This window comes from Tursiops truncatus, chromosome 2 (assembly GCF_011762595.2).
Source record: "Tursiops truncatus isolate mTurTru1 chromosome 2, mTurTru1.mat.Y, whole genome shotgun sequence".
NCBI lineage: Eukaryota > Metazoa > Chordata > Mammalia > Artiodactyla > Delphinidae > Tursiops > Tursiops truncatus.
In genome coordinates, this window is record NC_047035.1 from 86566289 (window position 1) to 86582204 (window position 15916).

The following is a 15916-nucleotide window of genomic DNA, read 5'->3' on the forward strand; positions in this document are numbered from 1 at the left end:
ACAGTATGGAGGTTCCTTAAAAAACTAAAACTACAACTACCATATGACCCAGCCATCCCACTGCTGGGCATATACCCTGAGAAAACCATAATTCAAAAAGAGTTATGGGGCTTCCCTGGTGGCGCAGTGGTTGAGAATCTACCTGTCAATGCGGGGGACATGGGTTCGGGCCCTGGTCTGGGAGGACCCCACATGCCGCGGAGCAACTAGGCCCGTGAGCCACAATTACTGAGCCTGCGCGTCTGGATCCTGTGCTCCGCAACATGAGAGGCCGCGATAGTGAGAGGCCCGCGCACCGCAATGAAGAGTGGCCTCCGCTTGCCACAACTAGAGAAAGCCCTCGCACAGAAACGAAGACCCAACACAGCCATAAATAAATAAGTAAATAAATAAAGTAAGAGTCAGATCACTGGAAGACAACTGATACTTAAAAAAAAAAAAAAAAAAGAGTCATGTACCACAATGTTCATTGCAGCTCTATTTACAATATCCAGGACATGGAAGCAACCTAAGTGTCCATCGACAGATGAATGGATAAAGAAGATGTGGCACCTATATACAATGGAATATTCTCAGCCATAAAAAGAAACGAAATTGAGTTATTTGTAGTGAGGTGGATGGACCTAGAGTCTGTCCTACAGAGTGAAGTAAGTCAGAAAGAGAAAAACAAATACCATATGCTAACACATATATATGGAATCTAAAAAACAAACAAAAAAATGGTCATGAAGAACCTAGGGGCAAGACGGGAATAAAGATGCAGACCTACTAGAGAATGGACTTGAGGATATGGAGAGGGGGAAGGGTAAGCTGGGACAAAGTGAGAGAGTGGCATGGACATATATACACTACCAAATGTAAAACTGATAGCTAGTGGGAAGCAGCCGCATAGCACAGGGAGATCAGCTCGCTGCTTTGTGACCACCTAGAGGGGTGGGATAGGGAGGGTGGGAGTGAGGGAGACTCAAGAAGGAAGAGATATGGGGATATATGTATATGTATAACTGATATAAAGCAGAAATTAACACACCATTGTAAAGCAATTTACTCCAATAAAGATGTCAAAAAAAAAAAATGTTTTCACTTTAAGTTGAATCTCAAAAGCTTCATTTGAATTTTCCCTAACTCCAGGGATATTGTTAAGAAAAAGCCAGGGTGGCTGGCATAGGGGTGGAGGGAGAAGGAGAAAGAGGATGCTTCATCTTTGGTTCTTCTAAATTGAATTAAATATTTTAAATCAGTCATCTCTGATCTGTCATTAGGGGATTTGCCCCAATGCTTTTTTACAAATTACAGCTGCTAGGAGTTTACAATTGAAGAATCAGTGAAGGTTAAAAACATGGACTTTCAACTAATATCTGAAATTATAGCCTCAAAGACAAGAGTCCTTTACTGCCCCCTCCCTCTTCTAGAGCATACTAGTACAAGGGCTACTGCTGAGATGCAGAGATTTCCAAATGTAGCAACACTGAAACTCATTATAAGTTTTAACAACTTGCTTTTCAGTCTATGGGGCTTTGACAATCTAAATTTAGGTCTCCTTAATGGAATGGCTTTGCTTTAGAGAACAGATTTGTCAAGGGCTTTATAACACTATTCTCCCCCTGCTTCATTTAACCTTACTCATTTGGAACAATGGAAGGGGGAAGGGGCCAGGAGAAGCCCAGGATTAATTAGCGGTATCTTAATTTTAAATGTTTACGGTAAAAATAAATTGTTGTTACTTCCAATGACGACATATATAAAAGTTAAAATGCAGATGAGTCATGAGTAATTAGGTAATCATAGCACACGATACACTTTCCTGAATAATAGTGTTCCATAAGACAGAGAGTACTTTAATACTTAAGGATTAATTAGACCCAGAACTTAAAGTTCTGGATATTTCACAATACTTTTTATTCCCCTCTGTACTGGGTAGAATAGCGTTCCCCCGTGAAAGCTCATGTCTACCTAAGAACCTCAGAATGTGACCTTATTTGGAAATAAGGTCTTTGCAGACTTATTTAGTTAAAATGAAGTCATCTTGGATTAGGGTGGGCCCTAAATCCAGTGGATAGTGTCCTTATAAGAAGCCCATGTGGAGACAGACACGCAGACAGAAGAGCCATATGAAAATGGACACAGGGTTATATCAGTAACCACTAGCAGCTAGGAAGAGGCAAGGAAGGAGTCTTCTGAGCTTCCAGAGGGAGCATCGCTCTGCTGACACCTTAATTTCAAACTTCTAGTCTCTAGAACAGTGAGAAAGTAAAGTTCTGTTGTTTTAAGCCACTCAGTTTATGACTGTTTGTTATAGCAGCTCTAGGAAACGAATACAACTCTTTCAGGGCAAAGTCCCACTTTGTGTATGGCAGACATTTGGCACTGAATGTGGCCTTGTGTTATTTAATGTTTTCACATATACATGTGTGTTATGGTTTCGTATGTGTATGGAATTTCAACTAGTATCTGAAATGATAGTCTCAAAGTCAAATTTCAACAATATTTAAATTCCCCCAGCACACAGCCTCACACCAAACTAAATGCTCAATAAACCAAGAATTTATTTGCATTGTTTAAAAAAGGAGATGCTACCTAGAGAGGATATAAAGTTTCGATTCTTTTAGGCTTAGCTGGGATCCTTGGAGTCTGTCCCAGGCGTGCATAGTCAAGGGTCAGCCAGAGATTTAGGCAGAATTTATGCACAAAATTTGGGGCTCCCTTATCTGCATCTCTCCTTCCTGGGATTTTCCTCTTCACTTTCCAGCTGCTGTGGTTGACCCAAACTCTGACCTCTGTGGGTTCGATAGAAACTGTGGGTTTCTATGAGTTTTAACTGCCTTACATGACACCAAATGCGACATGCCCGCAAGCTAAAAGCCATAAAAGAATGGGAAGCTTGCCCACTGCTGTCTCCTTCTCCCAAGAGTAGACCCTCCTTCAGTTTCTGCTGCTTTCCAATCATGCTCCAGTGCCTTAAAGTGGTTGTGTTTTATAGTTTGTCCAGCATTTATAGTTGTTGTCTGTGGAGAGTGGGTTCAATAGGAAGTACTTGGTCATTAAAGGAAGCAGAAACCTCCTTCACTAAAAATTCTGATGCTATTTTTTTTTTAAATAAAAATTTTCCTGAACACAAAGAACTAGAAAGAGTACTACACAAAAGCCAAAGTCATAGCCACTTGCAAGCAGAGGGGAAGTGATTTAAATTACCACTCAGGAAGTCTCAATTTAATTTTTTAAAAATACGAACTTACGTTGGCCTGTAACATTAAATATTAAATAGGAAGGAAGAGGCTGCTGGAACCTGAACCTGTCACACTCCCATTCTGCGCCAACCGCAAGGACACTGATACCAAAAGCACCTTCAATATCACGTATGCTCAACCACATGCACCCAACTCCAAACATCCTGAACTGTAATGCAGCCTTTGTGAACATTTCTTAGGGAGTGGAGCAAGGGGTCCACAGCACGACAGAGAGTAAAACTTTCCCCCAAGTGACTTTTAAAATGTCTTCCCCCAAGTCTCACTTCCTCAAGCAGCTACTCAAATCCCTCCTCATGTCTCCCTCTTCCAGTCTCGTCCAGCCCCTTCACTCTCTTCCCTTCTCTCTCTTTTTTGAGGCAAAGCTCTCGACTGCTTCAAATCTGCAGCTCTCTCCAGTTCTCTGCTCATCACAACCAAGACAGTGTAGTCGAGCTGCTCGACAGTAGGATTCTTTTCCTCATTGTGTGGTGGGGTGTGTATATGTGTGTGGGTGTGAAGCATGACTGTAAACAGTTATAAATTAATAGCTTTCTCCTGTCATAGTTGCATATTCATATACATGTGGAAATAACTGGAAGGAAAGGGGAGCATTTCAGGACAGCAGAGTCTGAGCTAACCGTGTGCCAGACGCTGTATTTACACACATTATTTCTAATTTACACACATTATTTCTAATCCTCTCCATCTTTCAGATGAGGAACTTCAGGCTCAGAGCCACTGTTCATTCTCTTTCGCCCAGCACACAGCCTCTGGGATGTTGCTAACATATTAATGTAAAATGCAAAAGAAAACATGAAAGATACGTCTGGGAGTGACTGGGGAGAGGAAACGGAGTAGAGGCTGGGTTGTCTTGTGCTCGGGAGGGAAGGTCTGGAGGCTGGGGCAGTGGAGGGAAAAGGTTGTTTAAAGGAAGGGTCCTGTTAGATGGGGCAGGGGCTCCAGGGGCAGAAGAGGGTCTCGGGCTCGTCTTGTTCTCCTCTTTGCCCATATGGCGATCAAATGGCCACCTCTCTGTTCCTCAAACTCTTCCAGCTCATTTTTAAAGATAGAGACCCTCTGAATGATGACTTGGTTAATTTATGCACTAAAGCTAATTAAAGTAGATACTTTGGAAGTCTCATAGGCAACTTCAGTCTTTAAAACACGGAATGACACCATTTCAAACAGTAAACTACTTATCTTGGTTCACCCATATGCTAAAGAGTACGAGCTTTTAAATTCCTAAACACCTTGTCAATTTGGGGTGAACTGGTCCAAAAGAAAAAAAAAATATCTGTAGAAGTGACTGCTTTTAAAATTATCACTTGAGTAGAATTTAGTGAATACTAGTACTTAAGTGACTTCTGTTTTATCATATGATATCCTTTAAAATCTAAATTTCCTGGCATAAGTGTCTTGAATGATTCATTTTTAGCAAGCATTACCCAGGGCTGGCTGCTGGATATTTATCTTGGATCTGAGCCTATGTGTGAAGAATATTAGCTAGGAAATATACTATTGGTAGATTACAAAAAGCCATGCGTGGCTACAAAAATTTCCATTTATACTGTGCTCTAAACTCCATATATTTAGAAGCTGTCATCTCGATTTCATGCTGATAATTTCGAGTTAGGCAAAAATTGACAGTTAAAACTGCCTTCCCATAGAGTTTAGGTGTTGTTTTATAAGAAGCAATTTACAAAAGAAAATCCATTCAAAAGTTAAAATTCTGATTTTAAAATGATGGTTTTTATGATCTCTGGTTTTAAGGACGTTTCAAGGCATAAGGAAGGCATGAAAAAAAAAAAAAAAAACCAAGAATGAACAAATGATGAAGGAAGATGGGAGATGGAGTCAAGGGAATTGGCGAGTTGAATCACTGACAGAGAGATTCAGAAAGGCAAAGACGGGAGAAACTGCACATCCAGGGAGAAAGCACAGCTGCACATTATGCCAGATAGACAGTGTAGTCCTGGGAAAGTTTAAGTTTTGATAAATTAAATTTTCCTGTTGATGAGGCAGAGGCAGCTGGGATATTTGAAAATTAAGAGACAACTCAAACCCTAACCACATTTCAAATACCTCTAGCACTTAAAACCTTCTACCCCAGCTGTTAGCAAAAGCTAAAAAGTGGCCAGGCTGATGTTTTATAAATAGCCATCCTTGTGTTTATCCTCCTGCAGGTGGATAAATGAGAGAGGCGGGGAGAGAAGGAGAAAAAAAGCCAATTCTGACTGAGTGCTAGTTACGTGTCAAGCCCCATGTTAAGCGCTCTACTAATGTACTCCTTCATCTTCACAGCAACCATATGAGACAGGCACTATCATCAAGCCCATTAGACAGACGGGAAAGCTAAAGCACAGGGAAGGTTGGTAATGTGATAATTATCACATAGTCAGTCAGTGACTGAGCTGGGAGTTGAAACCAGGCAGTTTAACCATAGAACCCAAATACACAATCACTGTGCCATATGGCATTTACTAAAATAACCAAAAATTAGTTGACAGGATAAAAGGGACTGAAAGTGTGTGGTACTCAAACACCTGGCTGCTACCTGGGAAATCTGTTAGGACATCGTAGTAGAAGGCCCGAGTCCTCTTGGGTGTTTGTCTCAGACACCCACTATTATTTTTAAGTCAAGGAAGAAAAAGAAACCTACCTGAAGGTATCCTTTCTTCTAAATTCAAACGTGAATAAGTGAAAGAATTTAAAATGTTTGAGTTTTTGACATATTCACTTCATTATACTAAAATTTTTACAAAATGCCAAATACCTCTTGAGGGGAACATTTCAGTAATTTGGTGGTTGAATCATGTAGCAATCATAAGCCTAACTTCTAAAGCAGTTTCCAGAAAGAGAGTGCAATTTTTTTCAAAGTACGTATAAATATACACACATACCAATACTCTCTCCCTATAAGACATCTTCAAGCCAAGTTTCCATTTCTTTCAGACTCTATTTATATGCAAGCAGTTCTAAGAATTCTCAGAAAAGGACAGGTCCGACACTGTCCCCTCACTAACATCCCTCAGAGCAAGAGTCCTCATCCATTTTTCAGGCATGACCCACTTTAAGGGTTCAGACTCCGTGGTGAGTCACAAGCACATCTTCTAAGGACCTGGATGGGCTGCAAATGAGATGAAATGAAAATGACTAAAATGTTCAGTCAGCCACCTTAGTCTCTTTCTTATTTGCCATCTGTCCACAGATCGTTAGGTTCAAATCACATTTTTGCGAATAAATATCTAGAATTCGGGGACCTCTTTTTGGGACACTTCTCCCTCTTCACAGCCATACAGGCCAAAAGCAGCAGCTATAGGGCTCCAGTAGGTGAAGCCCGCAGGGCAAGAACTCAAGGAGGCCCACAGCTGGGGGCACTGCAGGCCCCCGAGCGAGTTTACCTCCTCCTGCCTGTGTGGATGACTCAGACAGGCCTTGCAAAGCCCCTACAAGGCTTCTGACACCCCCGCAGTGACTGCAAGCTCCTTACTCCCTGCCTTCCCCTCAGTCCCATCTGCTGCCATCTACACTCATGGTCCACACGAGGCCCCCTTCACAATGGCCTTTCCATCCCTTTTCTAAATCAGTCTTAAGGCCCTCCTAACTTTCCACTCAGTGCTGTAACTATTCATAAACATATTCTGTTTCTCACTAGACTGTAAGCTCCCTTTAGTAGGGCCCTCATCCAATTCCCCTTTCTGGAACTCATGGAGCCTTGCCCAGTAGATGTTCAACAAATACTGAATTAAACAAATGGTTCTGAAATCCAGTTTCTGAAAACTGAGAAGTCATATGCAGCTCAGTGGAAACCATAGCACTGGATGGGCACCTTTTGAGCCTCAGAATGTTCACTCCTTGCATAACATTGGAATTGTGGGATTATTCTGCACAAGCTGATGGTGTTTTCTGTAGGTCTGCTTTGTATACTTACCAGTGTCCCAAAGGTGAAGCAGTCTGATTAGGCAATGACTGTTTAAACACACATTAATCATGCATTAGGAGTCCTAAATTGAACAGCACGATACACAGGAAAATACCTTGGACACAAGGCATCCATTACAGACAGAAGTGATCTCTCACATCCTGCCGTGTACATATTTGGAGAGTAAGTGCGCTTTAGGGAGCTCTGCTTACTTAAAAGGAAAAAAAGGGATGAAAGAAGAAAGAATACATCTGCATGCTGCTTGGAGGCCATGGCTTGGCACGGAGGCACCTGTCAGGGAGCCAGGGCCTTTGGAACTTGTATTGGCCATCGCAACGATGAGCTGCTCAACACAAGGATGCCTCGGTGTCTCTAACTGCTTCCTTCTTCCTTCCTGGCGTGCAGGAGGTCTAGGAGGTTGTCTTACACTGTCTTATAAGCCTGCTGCTCCGTGGCCTCAGCCCTCCCAGCAGAGGTAGCAGCAGTTGGTATAGCGCCTGCAGAAACCCACTCAAATATCTGGTCTAGAGGCCCTGTGTGCTTGAAGTGTTTCTGCAGGACAGGTAGGCTGGAGGGGTGAGGCTGGAGGGGTGTGACCAGAGAGATCCTACACCTATTCCTATTCTCCTCAAGAAAAAGGGGAGCAGTGGGGATGTTGGCTTCACCCTTTAAAGTCAGATATAGTCTGGGGGGGATATTGGCTTCACTCTTTAAAAGATGCATTCACACAGATGAACATCCATGCCTGAACTATACCAGGATGGAAGCTGATGACAGGTCCCTGGGGATGATGGATTTGTGCCCTCTCAGCTGTCTCAGGAATGCTTGGGGACGGACACACACACACACACACTCCTCTTGGCAGGGTCACACTGAGAGAGGCATCAACTGTGCTTCTTAACCTCAGTTTTACCTGCAGCTCCTAAATGACGCAGGCAGAGGCCAAGCACTCCCATTCGATGGAGCTGAGTCCCCCGAGTGAGCTCAGCTTGGGACCTGGCATCCTGAGATGATGAAGAGATCTTGCACAACAAGGCGCAGCTGGGGCATCCTTACCAGAAACAGCAAATCCCAGATTCTCAAGTGGTTTTCTCCAGCTGCCTTGCCCAGATGTTTTCATAACCAGAGAGGGAAACTGGGTGCTTAACAGAATGAATGCTCCCCTAACCATCTTTTTGGTACTTTGATTATGAGCAAAGTGACACTGACTTTGAACAACAGGGATATATACTCTACAATATAATGCTCTTCATATAAACAGAGATTGATTAACCTTGGTTTCTTTCCTTTAAACATGGTATGAGACCAGATAAAATTCAAGTGGGGCAGTCTGGAGACCTACAGAGGAAAAGCACTTAACAATGTAGAGCATTATGATTACACGTACAAGAGTGAATAAGAAAAAAGACTGGAAGGAAATAAGAGCAAATTATAATGTTAGTATATTAAGATGCTGACGTTGAGAACTTTTCTCATAATTTCTCAATGTTCCATGATGTAATTTTTTTGTGATGAAAAATATTTAAAGTAAAATAATGTAGACTTCAGGTATTAAATAATCTGTGCTCTGGATAATTAAACATAGATACTCAATTCTCCACACACCAGATGACATAGTGTATGTGAAAGCACCTTATACACAGAAAGGTGTATAAATGTATTGGATGTTATTGCCCCTCAGTGCTTTTGAGTATTAGGCTGCCGTATCAGAAAACTGTTTAGAATGGCTCTTGTTTGTTATGGTGAGTGATATTCAGTAGGGATAACTCACATGCCACCAACCAAAAACACCCTTACACTAAAAAAGGGCTGGCCCACTATCTCTTTAAAAATAAACACTAACCTATGACAAATTCTATCCTGGCCAGGCCTCTCTCCCGTCTTGGGGGGAAGGCTGAACTGTGAATGGAGCGCATTCTTCTAGGCCAAAGTCTGTAAGTGCATCTGTCTATATGTGTGAGTGGTTCAGAGTTGCCATGTGGTCAGACTGCCATACAGTGTCCCATCCAGGCTGGCTGAGTGGCTCTTCCAGGATGAGTGGGGTCACATAACAATCTGCTCAGCATAGCAAGCAGCTTCCTTCCCAAGTGGGAAAATCTGGAGCCGCCCCATACCAACTTTTTCTTTTTTGCGGGCCTCTTACTGCTGTGGCCTCTCCCGTCGCAGAGTACAGGCTCCGGACATGCAGGCTCAGCGGCCATGGCTCACGGGCCTAGCCGCTCCGCGGCACGTGGGATCTTCCTGGACCAGAGCACCAACCCATGTCCCCCTCATCGGCAGGCGGACTCTCAACCACTGCACCACCAGGGAAGCCCCATACCGACTTTTTATCATGCTCCACATAAGCAAATGCTGCACTAAATATATATTCCAAATACATTTTATCAGAGCAACACTAGCATTTGTGCTCAGGCTAATACTCTATTATATGGATTATAGTCAACTGGAATAAAATGAATATTCTCCACCACAACTCAATTGTTCTTTACACAGTTTTTAATGAGATTCCACCCAGTGTCACAGCAGTACTTATGTAATTACTCTATATAACTCTGCCAGCAAGGAGGGAATGAAATCTCCTTATCAGGGTATTGCAAACCAACACCACCTCAGCAGACTGTCTCTCTCAGTGCACTGCTGCATTTTCGATAGTCTGGGAGCGTGGCCATCATGCAGAGGGAACGCTTGGGTGACCCAGGCTTCAGCACCGCAGAATAGCTTTCAGGGATGAGGACTGCACTTTCCTGACATTTCTCAAGAAAATGTTCTATGAAAAGAAAGGGAGCCTGCAACTTCTAAGCTGGGTCCTCTTTAATCAGGACGGTCAAAGGGACACGGGTGGCAGCGTGTACCTCACTCAGAGGCTGTCGAATGCAGCTTTGCTGGAACCTGGGACAATCCATCAGGGAAGGGTAGAGAGCGGGAGAAGTGGATGGAGTTGAAAAATAGTTTATTTGCCTCCTTGAGGAAGACTGTAGGTCAGCAGAAAGCAGCATATAGAAAGTGCTGCTGGAAGCAGGTTAAATCTGGTCTTGGGAAATTATCTGAATCAGCAAGATGGGCCTCTGCCTCCTATTGCTGGGGAACCCCAGAAGCCAGGGGCTAGACCCTGAGAAGTTCCACTGAGGCTTTGTCCTGTGGTCTCAGGAATGACTGCTACTTGCAGTTCTGCTTTGGGCCATGAGAGAGAGGACACTGCAGCACGGTCTTGGTTTCTGCTAAAGAATTCTCAGAGCATTCCCAGGGAAGCAAAACTCCACAGAAGCTGCCGAGGTAGAGTGTGGAAGAGGGGACAGGACTGCTGCACTACAAAGTCCCCGCTCCTGCTTTCTGGGCTTCTCTCTGGTAGCATCGCCCCTGCCCTGTCCAAGCAAGACCCAATTCTTGGTGGTAGAGGCAGGCAGACTTAGGAAGCAAGTATCGCTCCCATTCCACAACCAAAAGAAGGCTTGGTCAGAGAGTAATAGGAAAACACAAATGGAGAATCTCTACTCCTATGGTCTACACTGCCGATTACTGTTCTATACGGTTGATGTCACTGATCAACCATAGACCACGTTGCTCACTAACCCTTGTAGATCCTTCTTTGCTCCTTACACACCTGACCCTCACACCCACTTCCCTCACATTTCATCTCCAACTTCCTCTGCCAATAACAACAGGACAGTAACCTCACACCTTAGCTACAATTTACACTCCCTGTGTAAACAGAAAGACTGCTTAGCAAGTTTCTACATTGTACCTTTCATTTGTTACCTGCATGGGTGGTATTTTTTGCACTTGGGTGTGTTAATAGTAAGACTCTAGTAATCGTAATATTCAGCACATATTTAACCCTTCAAAGGGCATTCTCAACTATTATGTGATTTTTACAGTCTCAGATAAAAAATTCACAGAGACTGGCAGGATGGGTATTCTTCCTAATTTACAAATGAAGAAAATGTAATTTGCGGATGTTAAGTGACTTGCCTAAAGGGTATGGCACAATTGAAACCCATTCCCAGGTTTCTTGATCCTCACCCAAGGTCTCATTCAATGAAACAGTTCTGTGCTACCTGGGTGGAATGATCATTACAGAAGAAATCGGGCAGAGCTGAGCGGCACGTGATGGGAAGAAAGCTACTCAGCCAAGCCTTGTCAGTGTCCAGATTCAATTAAATATCATCAGGAAGAGGGCTATTCAGTTTGTGCACCTCTCGTCCCTTCCTGCTCTCATGCTGTCACGGGGACTGGCACAGAACTGCACAGACTGTGATCCAGGACCTTCTGGTCCAGAGACGCCTCTGTCTGTACGCTTACCTAGGAGATGGAGGCCTGCTGGAGGCTGAAGCCCAAAGCAGATGGGCAAGCTCATCAATGCACTTGGCATCGCCCCTGGCTCATCCAGGCACTGTGAGAGACAGTGACTCAAAGGTTATTTTACAGACCCCAAATTATTCAGTTGGCCCTATGTGCTTCCCTACCCCAAATACAGGGGCTGAGCAAGAAGGCAAAGTGAGAATTTGGGGGTCAAAGTACGATGAGTAATATTAAAGGGGAAGCCAAAGAATGACTCTAAAAGGTGAATGGTGTTGCTTTTTACTCACCCTGATGCCATCCCAAAATAGGGAGCAGGTGATAATGTGTGTGGGGGAGGGGAGTTGACTCATCCTGGCTTGCCATATCTGAACAATAACTATGACATTTTACTTTGCGTTTCTGTAGCATCTCTTTCTATTGAGCTTGGCATTGGCCACATCCACCTTCCCTCAGCTTGATGAGACAGCCTTGTCTAGCAGGGGATGAGAGGGTCCCTTTAGCAAGACTGTTCCCACCATCCTGCAAGGCCTAACATGAAATTTACCTTTCTTCATGAAGTCTTTTCTGATTCCTTCCAATTATCAATGATATTTCCTTCCTTTAAAGCCTCAAAACATTCACCTCTAAACTCATGCCTTTTTTTTACAGACATTTGTGCAGTACGCTCATTCCCCTCCAAAGAATAATCATTAGACTATGTTTCTTGTGGGTAGAGACTGTGCCTTACTCACTGTTTGCCCACCCCAAGGCCTGGCAGTAACGCCCTGTCCATGGTGAGTGCTCCGTGAATACTGCTCAAGAGACGTGGATTATTTTCATCTTATCTAGGCTGGAACCTCTCACAGTACCTCCCTGCTATTCTTCCAGGTAGCCTTGACCATACTGAGCGCTCACATACTATGGCAGTAACTAAGCAGAGGCACAGCTTTCCTCTCTCAGGGATGTGCTGTAAGCAAAGCTGGGCAAACTGATTGGGAGTTAGGAATAGGTGATTGCTGAAGTTCCTTCTAGTTCTGAAACAATAATTCTAAAATTTTGGATAAATGAAAATAGGAGGTTAGTGAATGTGGAGGGGGAGTCATAAATACTGAAATAATGAATAAATGAAAAAGGAGTTGGGTATGTTGTAGGCTCAAGGAAAATACAACATATTCAGGAAAGATATTCTGGGATGACATAATTTAAGATGCTCCATGAAGAACGGGAAGAACATTTCCCAGAACAAGTGGCGTTTTCTAGTACAACAGGGTCTGGTTTAGGGAATGTCTTGAAATGAGATCAAATGAATATAAAATAGTGTTGAGTAAATCTGACAGGGAGAGTACAGGAAAGGCAATAAGACAGTCTGAAACAAGTGACAATCTGAAAAGACAGTGAACTCAGACACTCTGTGTGTGTGTGTGTGTGTGTGTGTGTGTGTGTGTGTGTGTGTAGGTAGATGTGATATATTAAGTATAGGTTTTGGAATCAGATTAGCGTGGAATCCCAGCTGCCAGGCTCAGTAGCTGTGTGACAGTGGATGAGTTATTTAACTGAAGTTTCAGTTTCTTTATGTTTATCATGAAGATATATATGCATCTTCATATGAAATTAAATGAGATAAATGATATAAAATGCTAGCACAACACCTAGCACTCATTCATTTAACAAATATTGTGTATCTTGTATGTGTTAGATAGTTTGCTAAGCATTTTTTAAAAATTAATTTTTGGCTGCGTTGGGTCTTTGTTGCTGCATGCAGGCTTTCTCTAGTTGCAGCGAGTGGGGGCTACTCTTCGTTGCGGTGCACGGGCTTCTCATTGCGGTGGCTTCTCTTGTTGTGGAGCACGGGCTCTAGGTGTGCGGGCTTCAATAGTTGTGGCACACGGGGTCAGCAGTCGTGGCTCGTGGGCTTCAGTAGTTGAGGCTTGCAGGCTCCAGAGCACAGTTCAGTAGTTGTGGTGCACGGGCTTCATTGCTCCGCAGCAGGTGGGATCTTCCTGGACCAGGGCTCGAACCTGTGTCCCCTGCATTGGCAGGTGGATTCTTAACCACTGTGCCACCAGGGAAGTCCAAGTTTGCTAAGCATTTTACATGATAAATCATCAGAAAATGGAAGCTATAATTGTGATTAGCCAAAGGGACTATGCCTCTCCTTCCTGCATCCCCCACTGCAAATTATGTCCCTTTTGATTCTGGAACTTAGAAGAAAAAATGTCATTTTATTGTATATGTGAGTTCACTTATTGGCCTTTGGTATATTTTACTTAAAAAATCAAACAAACCAAAATTTTGTCCTGAGCTTTAAGTGCACTGTAAATACAAATTAAGTAACAAGAATTTTCTTAAAGTCTCAGCTTTTTAAGACAGTCTCTCCTTTGTGCACAGAGGCGTAATCAAAAAGCCAAACACACATCCTTCTCTCCTCTTGGAAAGTCATTTCTTGACATGGTACCCAAAGAAACATCTTGAAAGAGACATGCATGGTTATGTGTCCCCTCTCCGGGGACAGTCTTCGCCCGTGGATGTGAAACAGGCTTTGGCAGCTGCTCAGTATCATTAGACCAAGGGCAAGTCAACTGCTCTCTCAGGCTTAAAATAAAGTTATCATCTCAAACCAAAAATGCTATGCATTTGACCAAGAAAAGAAAGCCAATAGAGATTCAGTTATCATGAGGGATTTCTTGTTGATCTTATGAGTTTTCTACAGTGAATGCCTGAAAGTCTGATGTTTGTATGTATGTACATACATATGTGTGTATATAGGGTATTATGGAAAAATTGCTGAAGGGTACCTGCTTTGCGAAAGGGCTGTTCTTGTGTGTAGATTAGCAAACCATAAAACTCGAGTGAGGTTTGTTTTGCTAAGTATACAACTTCTTAATACATTTCATGAGCAATCAATCTCTGGGAAAAATACATTAGTTTTCAATAAAGGAACACATTATTTTTCTATTCTGTATGTTGCTTGTTTTCCAATGGGTTGTATCTACTCTGGTTATAACCAAGAATAAGGTGGCAACCTCAGAGACTGTTTTCTTGAGGTCTTGGCTGTATGAGAGAACCAAAATGTTTTCAGAATTGCAGATGGATAACTTGGGATTCATTTGGGGTTCATGTATTTTGGTGGGAAGTTCCCGACAAACAAGGCAAAGATATAAGGATAAGTAACTAGTACATGCAAACAAGGAGTTTTTAGAAAATCACTCACAGATACACTTATTCAAGCCTTGGGTAAGAACAAAGGAGGGCATACATTCACTGTTTCACTTAATAAGTTGAATATGATCCCATCACACTTAGAGTAGATCCATTTCGAAACTAATGCTTGGTTTTCTCTAATCCCTATTTATTCTTAATTGACACAGTAATCTCTAGCTAGGATAAGGTATTTTCTCTCATAAATTTATAAACCTTTACAAAGGAAATTACTTTGGGGAAATTACTTCAAATGTCAAGTAACTCAAGGGACTTAATCTTGGAATTTATGTTTTCTATTTTTAATGTTTTAATCCAGACACAGTTTTCCCCCCTTAAGTCCCTTCAAGTATTAAAGGGACTAAATCAGCTCTCATACAAAGAGCTCATCAGAAGGGAAATCAGAATTTTCCTCATTTACTTCTTTTAAATTCAGCTGTTTTGTGAGATGTAAAAAAATAAATAAATAAATGAAATCAAACCAATTAAAATACACATGATGTGAGATGACATATTTTCTGCTCCAAAGTTTTCAACATCTCAGTTACTTAGAAACATCTGCTCCACTAAGAAAAATAGACTGAAGTAATCTCAAAAAGTCATTCAATCTATGATCCCATTCCTGGGTCATATGTCAACTAAAATATCCCTAAATGAAACTGCCTATATTATGGTCTCTGAACCTTAACTTTGCAGCACTCCAAAGCATCAAACAAGACGTATTTTAAACCATTTTCATTTGTTAAAGATGCTATATAGCACTCTTCCCGTGTGTGTGTGTGTCTCCTTCCAAAAAGTTTGGGAATTATGAGTCTATGAATTTTAGGAAAGGTATAAACAAGAAGGGGATTACTAATGCTCATTGTTGGCCACTGTTTACATAACTTTATATTTAGGCTTTTTTTCTTTTGTCTCTGCAACATTGATTGTACAGTTATCCATTCATTTCTTTCAACTCTACCCTCTATGAAAACAAGAATTACCATCATCTATCCCTTATTTATTCTTTTACCTGTAATATCAGGAGGCAGTTTAGTCAGCCTTTTTTGAGGGGAGTAAATATCTTCCCCCATTATCGCCTTAAAAAGTGATTCATACAATGTTTTGCAATTTGCAAAGCATATTCACAGAAATTATCAGAGGTTTAAAAATTATTTTTAATCTTTTTTACAGATGTGAAACCTAAGTGAGGTTATGCGTTGCCTATTAAAGTATTTGTGATAATTTCTAGTTAGGTGCCTAGAAAATGCTGAGCAGAGGCTCACATCCATTTTCTCTACCCCAAATCCTT

At 42.2% G+C, this 15916-nt stretch overlaps 1 protein-coding gene across 2 annotated transcripts in view; it reads right to left on the minus strand.

The window, feature by feature from the left end:
- Window positions 1-15916, minus strand: part of FRMD5 (FERM domain containing 5) — a 338961-nt gene that overhangs the window by 69177 nt on the left and 253868 nt on the right. The gene's annotated exons all lie outside the window — the stretch shown is intronic.